The sequence below is a fragment of the Schistocerca serialis genome, chromosome 4 (assembly GCF_023864345.2).
Source record: "Schistocerca serialis cubense isolate TAMUIC-IGC-003099 chromosome 4, iqSchSeri2.2, whole genome shotgun sequence".
In the NCBI taxonomy this organism is placed as follows: Eukaryota; Metazoa; Arthropoda; class Insecta; order Orthoptera; family Acrididae; genus Schistocerca; species Schistocerca serialis.
Window position 1 is genome coordinate 761,806,794 of NC_064641.1, and position 14,991 is coordinate 761,821,784.

The following is a 14,991-nucleotide window of genomic DNA, read 5'->3' on the forward strand; positions in this document are numbered from 1 at the left end:
TCTGTGGCAGACGTACACATATCTTTGTATTTGAACAGGCAAGCCTATAGCAGTTTCTTTGACGGTTCAGTGTAAAATAAATTGGTCTTCTGTTTTGAGGTGTTGACTTTCCCGTCGCGCTTCGTAGCCGCAGGTTAGTTCGAGCGAAACCGTGCGCCGTCGTATCGGGGAAGTGAGTGAGCGCAAGAGAAGAATGGTGCAGCCACAAACAGGTCGGTGACGTCAGCGTCGGCGGTCCAGCCGAGGCGTCGCCGAGAGGTGGCGGCGGCCGTCAGGTGGAAAGCACCTCGTGATGACGCGGCGGTGTGTCCGCCAGCGCACAGCTGCCGGCCGGCCTTGCGGCCTCCAGATAACCGGGCGGCAGGCGGCGGTCGGCGCGCGGCCAGCCAGTCGCGAAAGCCACGCCGCCGCAGCCTGACCAGCGTGCGCTCACTGGCGGCCGTGCTGCGCCAGCCAGCATCCACTCCGCCACTCCGTCCGCTCGTTACTCTGCCACTACTCCGCGCGGTGACTTCTTGCAGTGCAAACTGACCACAGTGACAGTGTTTCAGCGGTTGACGGTCAACGGCAGAAGAAGCACAACGCCTGACAACTGATAGTGAAATTCCGTGAAAAAGAGGTAAGAAGTGTCTGTACTAATGGATGTTGCCCGACAAAAGAGTGTGCTGTCCGGACGCGCCCTGGTTGTGTTAGTAATAAGCGGCACGCTCATTTAAAATGAGTGTATGAATATTGTATTGTATGTTAACTGGGGACCAAGAAACGACTGAGAGGCTCCGTCCCCGCCGCAGCCGCAGTGGTCCCCACGACGACTACCACAGTCCACTTAACCCCTCCGCCGCCCTTCACCGAACCCAGGGTTATTGTGCTGTTCGCGCCTCCCCCCCCCCCCCCCCCCCCCCAGGGAACGTCTAACACCAGACGAGTGTAACCCCTGTTTGCGTGGTAGAGTAATGGTGGTATACGCGTACGTGGAGAACTTGTTTGCGTAACAATCGTCGACATTGTGTAACTGAGGCGGAATAAGGGAACCACCCCGCATTCGCCGAGGCAGATGGAAAACCGCCTAAAAACCATCCACAGACTGGCCGGTTCACCGGACCTCGACACAAATCCGCCGGGCAGGTTCGTGCTGGGGACCAGGTGCTACTTCCCGCTCCGGAAAGCAGTGCGTTAGACCGCACGGCCAACCGGTCGAGCAAAATGAGTATACTTTTTACCAGCCATCGGTATTCCACGAGGAGTATTCGGTAACTAAGGGCCGTTTGCTTAAACAGTGGTTTTCAGTTACGATGCAAGTGCAGTGTCTGGTGTTGTGCGGGATCCACCACCGGAGCGTTAGTTACTTAGTTTAAGGTTCCATGGATCACTTTGCACAATAAAATGTAATAGTGCTGGAGGAGTCAAAATGGTTCAAATGGCTCTAAGCACTATGGGACTTAACATCTGAGGTCATCAGTCCCCTAGACTTAGAATTACTTAAACCTAACCAACCTAAGTACACCGCACACATCCACACCCGAGGCAGGATTCAAACCTGCGACCGTAGCAGCAGCGTGGTTCCGGACTGAAGCGCCTAGAACCTCTCGGCCACAGCGGCCGGCCGGCAAGAATCATTTTACATTCACAGTCCAAATTAATTTTGTACATAAACCTACGCACTGAACATTTCTAATCGCTTTTTTAATGGCAAAAGATAAAAATGATGTACAAATGTAAGTTAGAACTTCCTACTCACCACCTGTTACACAACACAATAGTACAAAATCTTCTACTGAATAAAAGGCATTGTCAAGGTGAAACTTTCTCAGTTCCTTTCCAAATTTTACTTTACTGTTTGTCAGACATTTTATATCACTGGGTAACTGATCAAAAATTTTTTCTAGCTGAATTGTGCACCCCTTTTTGTGGTACACACCACCTTAAAGTGGAGTAATGAATGTCACTTTCCCTCCTGGTATTGTAGTTATCTACATCATTGTTCGTTTTGAACAATTTGTATTATTTGCAACAAACTTCATGAGGGAATAAACAGTCAGAATGTCTAACTCCTTAAACAGACGTCTACAAGAGCTACACATGTTATTCTTAGAGCACGTTTTCGGGCAAGGGATACTTTCTTTCTTAAAGATGTGTTATCCAAGAACGCTATTACAGAATACGTCGCCTTACTGAGTTGTCTCTCCCCAACATTTGCAATGATTCTAAGTGCAAATGGTGCTGGACTAAGTTTTTTTAGGACTTCCGACTTGTGATTTCTCCAGTTTAAATTCTGAGGCATATGGGGCACTTGCGAATTTGTAAGTTTCCACCGTATTTATTAATTTATCATCACGTGTTACACTTACCGTAAGTGTAGTACCCCTAGATATGCAGAACTGAATATGCTGTGTCCTTTTAAAATTGACGGCGAGATCATTCGCAGAAAAACAGAGAGAAACATTTTTAACAACTTAGTTTACCATTTTTTCTGTTTATGCATGTATGCTTGGACTGATTACAATACCAGAGTCATTCCCAAATTATCTAGTTCTACTTGTTGTATATTGGACGGAATATCGTTTGTATACATGAGGAACCATAGTGGACCTGAGATTGAGCCTTGCGGAGCCTCATACGTGATTTTTCCTCAGTCAGAAATGTGTCTCTGGACTATATTTCTTGAATTATTAAATACAACTTCCTGCATTCTTTTGGTTAGATACGACGACATTCATTAGTAAGCTACACCGTCAATCCCATAAAACTACAGTTTATCTAGGAGAATATTGTGATTCACACAGTCAAATGCCTTGGACAAGCCATAGTAAATGCCAACCGACACTATTTTGTTATTTAATGCTTGTAAAATCTGGTGAGCAAACATATAAACCGCATTCTCAGTACAGCAAATCTTCTGAAACCGAAACTATGATTTGCTGAGGATATTATTGTTACTGTTCTAGAATACATCAACTTTTCAAAAATTTTGGAAAACTGTATCAGCACCCTCTTATCGCCACATAAGTTGCGGCGCATTCTTCGGACTTTAGCAGGTGGCATATTGGTTTAAGAAGACCTATACGAGTTAACAGAGGGATTGGAAATGGTCCCGAGAAAACCGTTGCACAGTTTACCACTTCAGGCTGTTGTGCTGTAGCACCTGCTGACGGATCGGTGCACAAACTCAAACCGAAACTATGGGAAGTAAGAGTAATGCACCTGCTGACTAGCTCAGACACTGTTGCTCATGATTGTACTGCACCTCGCTATCGCAGTTTGCTCATACTTGAGAGATTAATCTTGCAGTACTCAGCTTTCCTAATAAAGCATGACTGTATGTATTAGGGTACGTGAAATCGCAGATCAATGGACGCTGAATCCATTAAATTGCGGTATTGTGGCCACATAAAATCTGTTCTTCTTTCAATATTTCGGCCATGCATCTTTCGGCCATCTCCACACTGAGCCAACATACTGAAGCTAGTACTCGTCCAGTCGTTTTAAATCACAGATATAAAAGTGTCGAAGATGCAGGTCGGTGGAAAAGTATACTCATAAATTGCATCTGTGGCTACGAGGTCGATCGTTGCTAAGATATTGATGTGTCGTTACTAGATGCACTGTAACGACAGCTTTACGAATTTATTATGAAAGCGCCAGATTCCATTATTTTCTCAGGATTTAATCTCCATCTCCATTAATTAAGTTCTTCGTCAAACGAATTACTTCGTTCACCACTGAGTACCAAAAAGATGAAGTCGAAGTTAGAATTTCGACATTTTCATACAGCATAGAGTCACCGATGTCGACGCAGTGTTCCATCACAGCCGTTTTCATCACGTTGTAAGAGCCTCGTTTATCCATGTTGATTGATGCGTCTTTCATGGACTGTACGAGTCGTCTCTGCCTATGGCATAAGAAGAAGGAATTGAGTTTATGTGGCTACACTCCTGAATTTAATGAATCAATTATTGCGCCCCGAAAAAATTACGATCCACAATGGACTCTGAAATTCTGAAAATCCTCAACAGTTACATCACAAGCCTGTGCACACTATGAAAACAAGAGTGAATTGGTTCGAAGCCGATTACTGAACCTATTTTTTCCCACTAAACAATACCTATGATACGTATCTGAACAATCCAACCTTTTTTCAGCGAACTTTGCAGCTAACGATACTGACATACTGACCTTCAGTAATTTCGTCCAGGACAGTGCAAGCAGCCAGCGCAGCTAGAACGATACTACGAGGTGTTTTAATGGTAGAAACTATCCTCGCAGAACTCGACCCACTAAAAGCGATGGCCGTACCTAGAATAAGATCCAGCAGTTTTGTTGGGAATTGTTCGACCATCCATCCTTCAGTCCTGACCTTGCATCCGGTTGCTATTGCCTCTTCTTGCACTTGAAACAACGTCATGGTGGGCGACGGCTTGAAGATGATGAACTCATCCGTTGTCAATTGGTTCAATGCCCGACTTCAAGGCAAAAAAATGGTTCAAATGGCTCTGAGCACTATGGGACTTAACTTTTGAGGTCATCAGTCCCCTAAAACTTAGAACTACTTAAACCTATCTAACCTAAGAACATCACACACATCCATGCCCGAGGCAGGATTCGAACCTGCGACCGAGTGGTCTGAGGCACTGCAGTCACGGACTGTGCGGCTGATCCCGGCGGATGCTCGAGTCCTCCCTCGGGCATGGGTGTGTGTGTTTGTCCTTAGGATAATTTAGGTTAAGTAGTGTGTAAGCTTAGGGACTGATGACCTTAGCAGTTAAGTCCCATAAGATTTCAAACACATTTGAACATTTTCGAACCTGCGACCGTACGGTCGTGCAATTCCAGACTGTAGCACCTAGAACCGCTCGGCCACCCCGGCCGGCGACTTCAACGCAAAGGAATTTAAGTTGCTAGTGCAACGGCACGAGAAGTGTTTGGAAGTAAACGGCCATTATGTGATAAAGTGAGGAGGTTTGTAGAAGACTAAAACCACGAGTAAAAATTCTTCCTAGTGAATATATTTATGACTGAACTGCCTTTATTTTCGAATACTCCTCGTACAGGGCAAGGTGCCATAGGCGTTCTCTCACTTCGTCGCTCACAACTCTCCGAGTCGTAGAGAGGAAATACAGTTTAACATACTACCTGATGCCCCAAATAGCTTGATTTTGTGACATGAAAAAGCGTTACCTGAGGTCAAAGTACTTTCATTTGCCCGAAAAAAGTACTGTAACAAATCGGGAACGAACTCTGAAGACTTGTATTTGTAACCTGACAGCCTCGGAGCAATCTGTGTCTGTCCTTGAATTATTTTTGCGATGCATCATATTTGCTCCTCATTCTCTCCTCCCATCTAGGGAAAGAGAAAGAAGACACACACACGGAGTTAAGTCTATTAACAACAGGGGATGAGAAACTATTGTTAGTTCATTTTTAACAATTAATGTTCTAATTTATCGATTGTGTAGGCTTTTTATTTGTCCAGGTATTGTGAAACCTAAATCATTTTTGCTTCTCAGATACTTGGCTTCTTTTATGGAATCACACTCATAAGAAAAATATCAAAGTCTTCGCGGAAATTTCACAAAGTGTCGCAGAGGCAATGAAAGCAGTAAAATCTATTACTCCAGTTTGAGTGAGCACGGTGAGAATCATTCTGGTTCCGTTCGGACGGTCTGTATGAATGCCGCAATTTGAAAAGCACTGAGGAATGTTTCGACGTTCTGTTACGTTTTCGTTGAGTGACGTCAATGTGAATTAACCTTTAGACTTCCTTTCCGATTGTTACTGGCATTTGATTAATATTTTATGCGTTTCTACAGCTGTTTCGGGAAGTTAACAACATTTGTTTAAGTAAATGTTGAACTATGGCTACGCAACTCTAAAGAGTTTGTGTGAAGACACCTATCATTGTTAGGATTATTTCGACTCATTCTTACATTCGGTCGGACAACCCAAGTACAGTTTTTTTTTTAACTATACATTGCAGTTTATTACATTGTTCGCGATTGCTAGTAAGGTACGAAGATCTGCTTAAGCGTGTAGTCGCTGCGAGCAATCAGGAAAGCTTCGAAAATGCAAAGCAGAGTGATCAGATAAGACTGTGAATGGAAGTGCTGCACTGGCTCTCGCCTTATGTAAGCCACGCTCGTTTTTTCCAGAGTAACAACCATGAATTAAACATAACTTGTAGCTCAGCGGATGAGGCAGAATCTGATACAGTCACAGCTTCAAAGGGACGTGATCCTGCAGAGGCTGTGTGCAAAATATTGGTTCAAATGGCTCGGAGCACTATGGGACTTAACATCTATGGTCATCAGTCCCCTAGAACTTAGAACTACTTAAACCTAATTAACCTAAGGACATCACACAACACCCAGCCATCACGAGGCAGAGAAAATCCCTGACCCCGCCGGGAAACAAAATATTGTATCAGGGCTTCTCATCTTCAGTGGGCAGCGACTGTCAACGACATACCATAAACACACCCACGTCATTTAATGTCATTTGTACTAACATTCCATTATGAGAAGCCTGTAAATGTAATTATCAATAAATGCGTGACTTGGTACAGAATGATAAGATAGAACATTATCTAAAGCGATCGAAAATTTGTTTCACACGCTCGTATAACTGATGTGGCTGAAAATTATCATTCTTCCAGCTACGCATCTAAGGCCACTATTTATGTAGTTAATATAAAACTTGCGAAGTAAATGCAAGGAACTTCTGTACTTCATTTTTGTTGATGTTTGTATTTTATGCATTTGAGTGGTTGTCTTTGGACGTCTAAGTGCAGCATTCGGTAAGCTCTTACAAGTAACAAGAAAATTTGTATAAAGAATCATACTGCTTCGCAAGTTCGAAGAGGTCAGTATAAAGAGAGTCCTTGGTTTAGGCTGCGAAAACAGATCCAAGTACCAGCTAATGCCAACACGTGAATACTTGTTGTTTATACTCGTATACATCAGTTACTGATTTTTGTTCGTAAACAACGTTTACAGGAATGGATTGCAATCCAACAAACATAAATTATTTTCTGTGTAAGTCTATGCACTGTTCAGAATTGTTCTTTGACTTTAATATTATGAGAATCTGTCTATCTAAAATTTAACGAAATACTAGTAATAACGTAAAGAAAGGTTTCCCAATAGGATTAAAATGCAGCAAAAAGGATGCCAACGAAAAGGTTCGCTGTTGACATTTCTATGTTCTGTCAGAATGGGAAATAATGACAGGCTTTGTTGAATGGACCTGTTGAATGTAACTCTGTAACGAACAATGAATATGGACTGAGAGTACACCGTAGGAAGATGAAACTAATGAGGTATAGCACAAATGAGATTATCGGTAAATTTAACCTCAGAATTGGGGACTACATAGACGACGAAGTGAAGAAATTCTTCTACCTTGGAAGGAAAATAAGATATGGTGGACAAAGCAAGGAGAACATAAGAAGGAGACTACCATGGGTAAAGAGAGTATTTCTCGCCAAACGATGTCTATTAGAATCAGACAGAGGCCTTTATATGAGGAAAATGTTTTATGAGAAAGTATCTCTGGATCACAGCTTATAATGGAAGTCAGTCGTGGACTGTGAGAAACTGGGCAAGATGAGAACTGAAGCGTTAGGGATATGCTGCTACAGAAGAGTGTTGAAAACTAATTAGAAAATAAACAATTTTTTCAGCCTTCAGTTGCAAGGTAATTTTTACTCGTTTACCTAGGTTTCGATTCCAGTAATGGAATCTTCTTCAGAACCTATGAATTAAACCACATACGGACATATATTACTCACTGAAATGCATCATCAGTCTAATGATTGAATAATAAAGAAATCGTGATACTTACAAAAAAATTAAATTATTTTGAGAGCCAAACACTGACCATGTCACAGATTAAAAATTAAAACAATAAAGACGCATGATCATAAGATTATGTCTGTCAAGATTAAAACCATTAAGGCGAACGTAGACGGAGCCACGCCGGCCAGAAATAAGGACCACATGTGAGCGGCGCGGAAAACTAGGCGTCGCGAGCAGTTCCGCGGCGAGGCTCGGCCGCGGCCAAGCGCATGCGCGAGCGCAAGCGCAGGCGCGAGAGACAAACTGTCTCAAAATTATTTAGAGCACATATACATATAAACAAAATGTGACTGTAAGCCGTCCAGCAAATAGACGAACCTATCTATTGGTATGGCAACATTAAACAACTCATCTGAGAACAAATTACAAAGCCAAGGTATAAAATTTTTTTTTTACATTTAAATATTATAGTAAGAGGGCGAAGCCCCGCTTCATTAACTAAAAAATTAGTGTCGAAACCATGCGTGCTAAGCATAAAATGTCTTTATCATAAAAACGCCTTAGCAACTATGTGTCATTAACAAGCATATTACGAAATACAAAGACACACATGTACAATCGCACTATAATAAAGGGACAAAGCAAATAGGGAAACAGCATCGGCCATTCGAGGCGGACTGCGGGTCAACTCCACTGGAGTAAAGGTTGAAATCCTTAGAAATAACTTCTATTTTTTAGTTGCAACTGATCATTAAGTAAGTTGTCTCTATCAATAATAAGATGTTTAAAAATTTGCAATTCTTCGAGGGTGTCTAGCCTACATCCCTTGGCTTCATTATGCGAAAGCACTGCGTCTCTTAGAGGCTTGGGAGCATGCGCCTTTTGGACCAGATGTTCAGCAAATGTAGATCCTCGTGTTCCATCACCGCTTTTGTCGGCAGATGCTCTTTAAATCTAACCGACAGGGCCCTTCCTGTCTGGCCAATGTAATAGGAAGGACTTTCAGCACACGTGATCTTATACACACCTGACAGCGATGATTTATCAGTACCTTTATCCAGAGAATGAACTAAATTCTTTTTGAGGTTGTTGGTGGTAGAGTATGAAACTTTACACCCTAGGTTTTTTAATAAACGACCTACCTTATAGGTTTAAAGAGCATCTGCCGACAAAAAGCGGTGATGGAACGCGAGGATCTACATTTGCTGAACATCTGGTCCAAAAGGCGCATGCTCCCAAGCCTCTAAAAGACGCAGTGCTTTTGCATAATGAAGCCAAGGGATGTAGGCTATACACCTTCGAAGAATTGCAAATTTTTAAACCTCTTATTATTGATAGAGACAACTTACTTAATGATCAGTTGCAACTAAAAAATAGAAGTTATTTCGAAGGATTTCAACCTTTACTCCAGTGGAGTTGACCCGCAGTCCGCCTCGAATGACCGATGCTGTTTCCCTATTTGCTTTGTTCCTTTATTATAGTGCGATTGTACATGTGTGTCTTTGTATTTCGTAATATGCTTGTTAATGACACATAGTTGCTAAGGCGTTTTTATGATAAAGACATTTTATGCTTAGCACGCATGGTTTCGACACTAATTTTTTAGTTAATGTAGCGGGGCTTCGCCCTCTTACTATAATATTTAAATGTAAAAAAAAATATTTATACCTTGGCTTTGTAATTTGTTCTCAGGTAAGTTGTTTAATGTTGCCATACCAATAGATAGGTTCGTCTATTTGCTGGACGGCTTACAGTCACATTTTGTTTATATGTATATGTGCTCTAAATAATTTTGAGACAGTTTGTCTCTCGCGCCTGCGCTTGCGCTCGCGCATGCGCTTGGCCGCGGCCGAGCCTCGCCGCGGAACTGCTCGCGACGCCTAGTTTTCCGCGCCGCTCACATGTGGTCCTTATTTCTGGCCGGCGTGGCTCCGTCTACGTTCGCCTTAATGGTTTTAATCTTGACAGACATAATCTTATGATCATGCGTCTTTATTGTTTTAATTTTTAATCTGTGACATGGTCAGTGTTTGGCTCTCAAAATAATTTAATTTTTTTGTAAGTATCACGATTTCTTTATTATTCAATCATTAGACTGATGATGCATTTCAGTGAGTAATATATGTCCGTATGTGGTTTAATTCTTAGGTTCTGAAGAAGATTCCATTACTGGGATCGAAACCTAGGTAAACGAGTAAAAATTACCTTGCAACTGAAGGCAGAAAAAATTGTTTATTTTCTTTACATATACGGTTGCTGACGCGTTGCATTGTGTTAAAGATTTGAAAACTAATTAGACAAAAGAGGTACGAAACTAGAAAGTTTCCACAGAGCCGCAGATTTGAGGATTATGTGGAAATAAGTAACTGGAAAAAGGGACAGGGTGATAGAGCACGTATTAAAGCATCAGGGACCAACTGCCATGGATCTAGAGGGAGCTATGGAGGGCAAAATTGTAGGAGAGGGCAGATATGGGAATATATACCACATATAACTGAGGATTTTAAGTGTGTCTCCTGTCAACGGCCTTGCCGCAGTGGCAACACCGGTTTCCGTCACACCACCTAAGCTGAGGACTGTCGGACTTAGATAGCGCTTGGATGGGTGACCATCGGCGTCTAACGAGCATTTTTGGCAAGCGCCGTGCACTCAGCCCTTGTGAGGACAAGTGAGGAGCTGCTTGACTGACAAGTAAGCTGCAGAGCGGGAGAGCGATGTGATGAGCACATGCCCCTCCATATTCGCATCCTGTGACGCCTGTCAGTTGGGGATGACACGGCGGTCGGTCGTTATCGTTGGGCCTTCCGAGGCGTGTTCTGCGTTTTTTAGTTAAGTGATGTGCTACTCTGAGATAAGTGAATCTTAGTGGGGCACCATCAAACTAGTCAGAAGATGATGATGACCAAAGAAACAGAAGGAACTGTAAACTCAGATTTGTTATTCTAAGACCTGTCTTATTATCTCCACCTTCCCCCTACCACCCCTCCTCCCCCTCCCCCGTGACGCTGGAGCATGACTTCTAGTCCTACTTCACGACATATGGGTCTCATTCCTTGTATCGTAAGGGTAGGCTCGAAATAAGTATTTTGGCCCGTAGGTAGCAGATCAGGCCCACAGGTCTCGCGTATTCACAGTACTAAATACAACCATTAGGTACTCAAATACACTGACGGGAAAAAGATCGCAACACAAAGAAGGAGTTTTGCGACATAAACGAAAGTTGGTAGGCGTATTCCTACATCTGGAAAATGATTGTTCAGATTTCGCACCAGTCCATAAGAGTGGCGTTAGTAGTGCCATTACGATGATGCAAATCATGGTTTGGTTTATATACAATCTGTGACGGTCGCTAGCGGTGACGGCCGTGAGCGTTAGTTTCCTTTGAGACTGGACGTGGTGAGTTGATGTTAGTCAAGAATGGATTTAAGGCGACAAGGACGCCATTATCAACACCTCAGGGAATTTGAACGAGTTGGCGTAATAGGACAACGAGATGCTGAAAGATTTGGCAGGAGTGTAGCCACTGTACAAGATTTCTGGCATCGATGGTCACGAGACAGTACGGTTGCAAGAAGACAGGGCTCCGGACGACCACGTGGCGCAACCGAGAGGAAGACCTTCGTATTCCGTTTACAGCTCTAGCGCGCTCTACTGCATCTACAGTAGCAATGTGAGCAGCTCTTGCCGCCACAATTACACAACTAACTATTACAAACCGGTTTCTTCAAGGACAGCTGCTAGCCAGACGCTCTGTAGCGTGCATTCCACTTACCACAAACCACCGCCGCTAGCAACTTCAGTAGGGTCAAGCGAGAGATCGTTGGAGGACAGGATGGAGGTCTGTCACGTAGTCTGATGAAAGCTGGTTCTGCCTCGGTGCCAGTGATGAGCGTGTGTTGGTTAGCAGTTGGCCAGTTGAGAGGCTGCAATCAACCTTTCTCTATGCTAGGCTCACTAGACCTTCACCTGGAGTTACGGTCTGGATTGCGAATTGGTGTAACAGCAGGAGCACTCTCGTGATTATCCCACGTACACTGATTGCAAATTTGTTCGTCGATCTAGTGATTCGATCTGTTGGCTGTCATTCATGAGCAGCTTCCCAAGGGGTGTTTTCCAACTGGATAACGGTCGTCCACATACCGCTGTTGTAACCCAACATGTTGCCTTGGCCTGCTCGATCACCAGCTCTGTCTCCAATCGAGCACGTATGGAACATCATCTAGTGTCATTCACAAACAGCATGAAACGTCCCTGAAGCGACCGGGCCGCCCGGGATTAGCCGTGCGGCCTCAGTCGCTGCATTCGTGGACTGTGCGGCTGGTCCTGGCGGAGGTTCGAGTCCTCCCTCGGGCATGTGTGTGTGTGTGTTTGGCCTTAGGATAATTTAGATTAAGTAGTGTGTAAGCTTAGGGACTGATGACCTTAGCAGTTAAGTGCCATAAGATTTCACACACATTTTTGAAGTGACCGACCAAGTGCAACAGGCATGGAATTGCATCCCAAAAATTGCCATCCGACACCTGTACAACACAACGCATACACATTTAGATGCTTGTATTCAACATTCTGGCGTTTACACCGGTTACAATGTACCACCATTTCGCATTTGCAATGGCCTATCTTGCGCATACATTAACCTGTGATCTTGCAAGGTGAATCAGTTAAATATGTTACCTCGAGAAATGTATTCCCGAAATTTCATACTCTATACGTATTATTTTTTAGTGTTGCGATTTTTTTCCGTCAGTGTATTAAACATTTCTAATCATACACCTCTACATACATCTCTAAATTTTTAAATTCTCGTATTAACATTAATGCCTCGTTATTTCGCTGAGAAATCACTTTGTGAAATCTTGTGAAGTGCTATGAAGGGAAGACAGAGTTAAGGATTCTCAAACTATTTTGTACTCCGGGATGCCCGACACAGTCATCTGCAAATCGATCCACTTAAACCTCAGACTCCTTTCCGAACAGACGGTAGCGTATGTAACGAATCTTATACAAGAAGAGATCCATTTGACAGGCGCCTTTTGACAGCATCAGAGCCCGCAACTCGTGGTCGTGCGGTAGCGTTCTCGCTTCCCACGCCCGGGTTCCCGGGTTCGATTCCCGGCGGGGTCAGGGATTTTCTCTGCCTCGTGATGGCTGGGTGTTGTGTGCTGTCCTTAGGTTAGTTAGATTTAATTAGTTCTAAGTTCTAGGGGACTGATGACCATAGATGTTAAGTCCCATAGTGCTCAGAGCCATTTGAACCATTTGAACAGCATCAGACATTTTTCACGAACTGTAACACTGATGGGACGAGACAAAGCATTAGTGGTTCCACCAGATATTCTCTTCTCCTCCTCCCGCACAGGCCATGAAGGCCCAAAGGTACCGACCGGCCGCCGTGTCATCCTCAGCCACAGGCGTCACTGGATGCGGATATAGAGGAGCATGTGGTCAGTACACCGCTCTCCCGACCGTATGTCACTTTCAGAGACCGGAGCCGCTACTTCTCAATCAAGTAACTCCTCAGTTTGCCTCACAAGAGTTGAGATATTCTCTTCTGCCTCCGTTAATTTTCATTCGGGGAATCCGAATAGCTGCAGTTTCTATACACTAGCAACGAGCAATGAAGAAAGGTAGGTGATGATGTTATGTCACAAAGAACTGAAAGGAAAAGTTGCTGTTTCGTGATGCAATAATTCGTAGAACCGTGCTAGAAGGAAAAAGTGAGATTCGCGCCAGAATCTGACAGCGGAAGCTTTAGTGAGATTCGCGACTTCCAATCTGTTGACGCCATGCTTCTCTTAAGTGATCGAAACGAACAAAAGATGGAACAACCGCCAAGAAGTGGACGGCTACCGCTGAGTCATTCCCAGCACTTTTGCTACAGCCTTCCTCCTAGCGAGCAACAGCTGCTTGACCTCGCAGTTACGTCAGCTGGACGCTCCACACAGTATCACTGAAAACTTACGAAATGGACTGAAGCGTGTTTTACAAAGTAGTGAGTATAAGGTCTCTCTATTCCTCAGTATCGCAGAGCATATTGTAAACTCGAACAAAATGCTGCCGTCCAAGAAAAACAGCAGTTTCATTGAGAATCATTCGTTTGGGACACAGGTTATCAATTTCGCACAGAATATCTCGCAAGCAGTATGTAATGCATATGTGCATTCCCTTCATGTGTTTAAGCCAAGTATTATGCATATTTATGCGTCGGGAATGCTCAGTAGCAGCCAGGCTACATGTACGTTTAATAATTAAGCGTCAGCAAGGAGCATTAGTGATGAAATCATATGAGGCAATGTTGTGCAACCTTAGTAGGGACAAGATCCGACTATTCGGGAGTAGGATCTTCCAATCTGAGACAGTGTTCCGATGGTGGTGGTTAGTGTTTAACGTCCCGTCGACAACGAGGTCATTAGAGACGGAGCTCATGCTCGGGTTGGGGAAGGATTGGGAAGGAAATCGGCCGTGCCCTTTCAAAGGAACCATCCCGGCATTTGCCTGAAGCGATTTAGGGAAATCACGGAAAACCTAAATCAGGATGGCTGGAGACGGGATTGAACCGTCGTCCTCCCGAATGCGAGTCCAGTGTGCTAACCACTGCGCCACCTCGCTCGGTCAGTGTTCCGAGACTAACTTACGTCACAATGTCCGCAAACGTCACGTCAGATCCGCCTACCAACAGCGATCTGAACGCCCATCGGCTGAAAGTTAACGAGAGAAGTGTCCTTATTGACTGAGGGAGAAAGGTGGGGTGGTCTCTCTTGTCCTTCGGGAAGACAGGGCGAGTTAGTCGCGAGGAGCCATTCAAAACGCACGGTCGTGTAATCGGAGCGGCTCTAAAAGAACGAATGTATATTTCAGCTGTTAAACAAGATATAAAGTGAAGTTATTAGTTATCAGAACGCCACGTGTCGTCGGCAGTGTCTATCATTATGTAAAGTCAGAAAACTGTGTTAATGTATTGCAAAGGGTCGAATATAACGGCGTAGCCCAGAGCCGCCATATTGCAAATGCTGATCTGTGACGTTTGTGACAAAACAATTTCTGTATTAAAACAAGTATAGTACAAACGTCGTTGACAATTAACACCTGGCATCCCTAAACACCCCACTTCAGCAGGATCACCACCTACATGGAAGCTGGTGACTGAGCGCTACTACTGTGCTACTAGGGACTTACCGAAGCAGCAAGACAGCAGGTTTGT

The 14,991-nt window shown here is 43.9% G+C and overlaps 1 protein-coding gene across 3 annotated transcripts in view; it reads left to right on the top strand.

The window, feature by feature from the left end:
• Positions 1–372: 372 nt before the first annotated feature.
• LOC126473307 (uncharacterized) overlaps positions 373–14,991 on the top strand; it is a 262,415-nt gene continuing 247,796 nt past the window's right edge. For all 3 annotated transcript variants that reach the window (XM_050100282.1, XM_050100284.1, XM_050100283.1), the window contains exon 1: positions 373–619. The gene's annotated coding sequence lies outside the window, so the exon portion shown is untranslated. The remainder of the gene's footprint in view (positions 620–14,991) is intronic.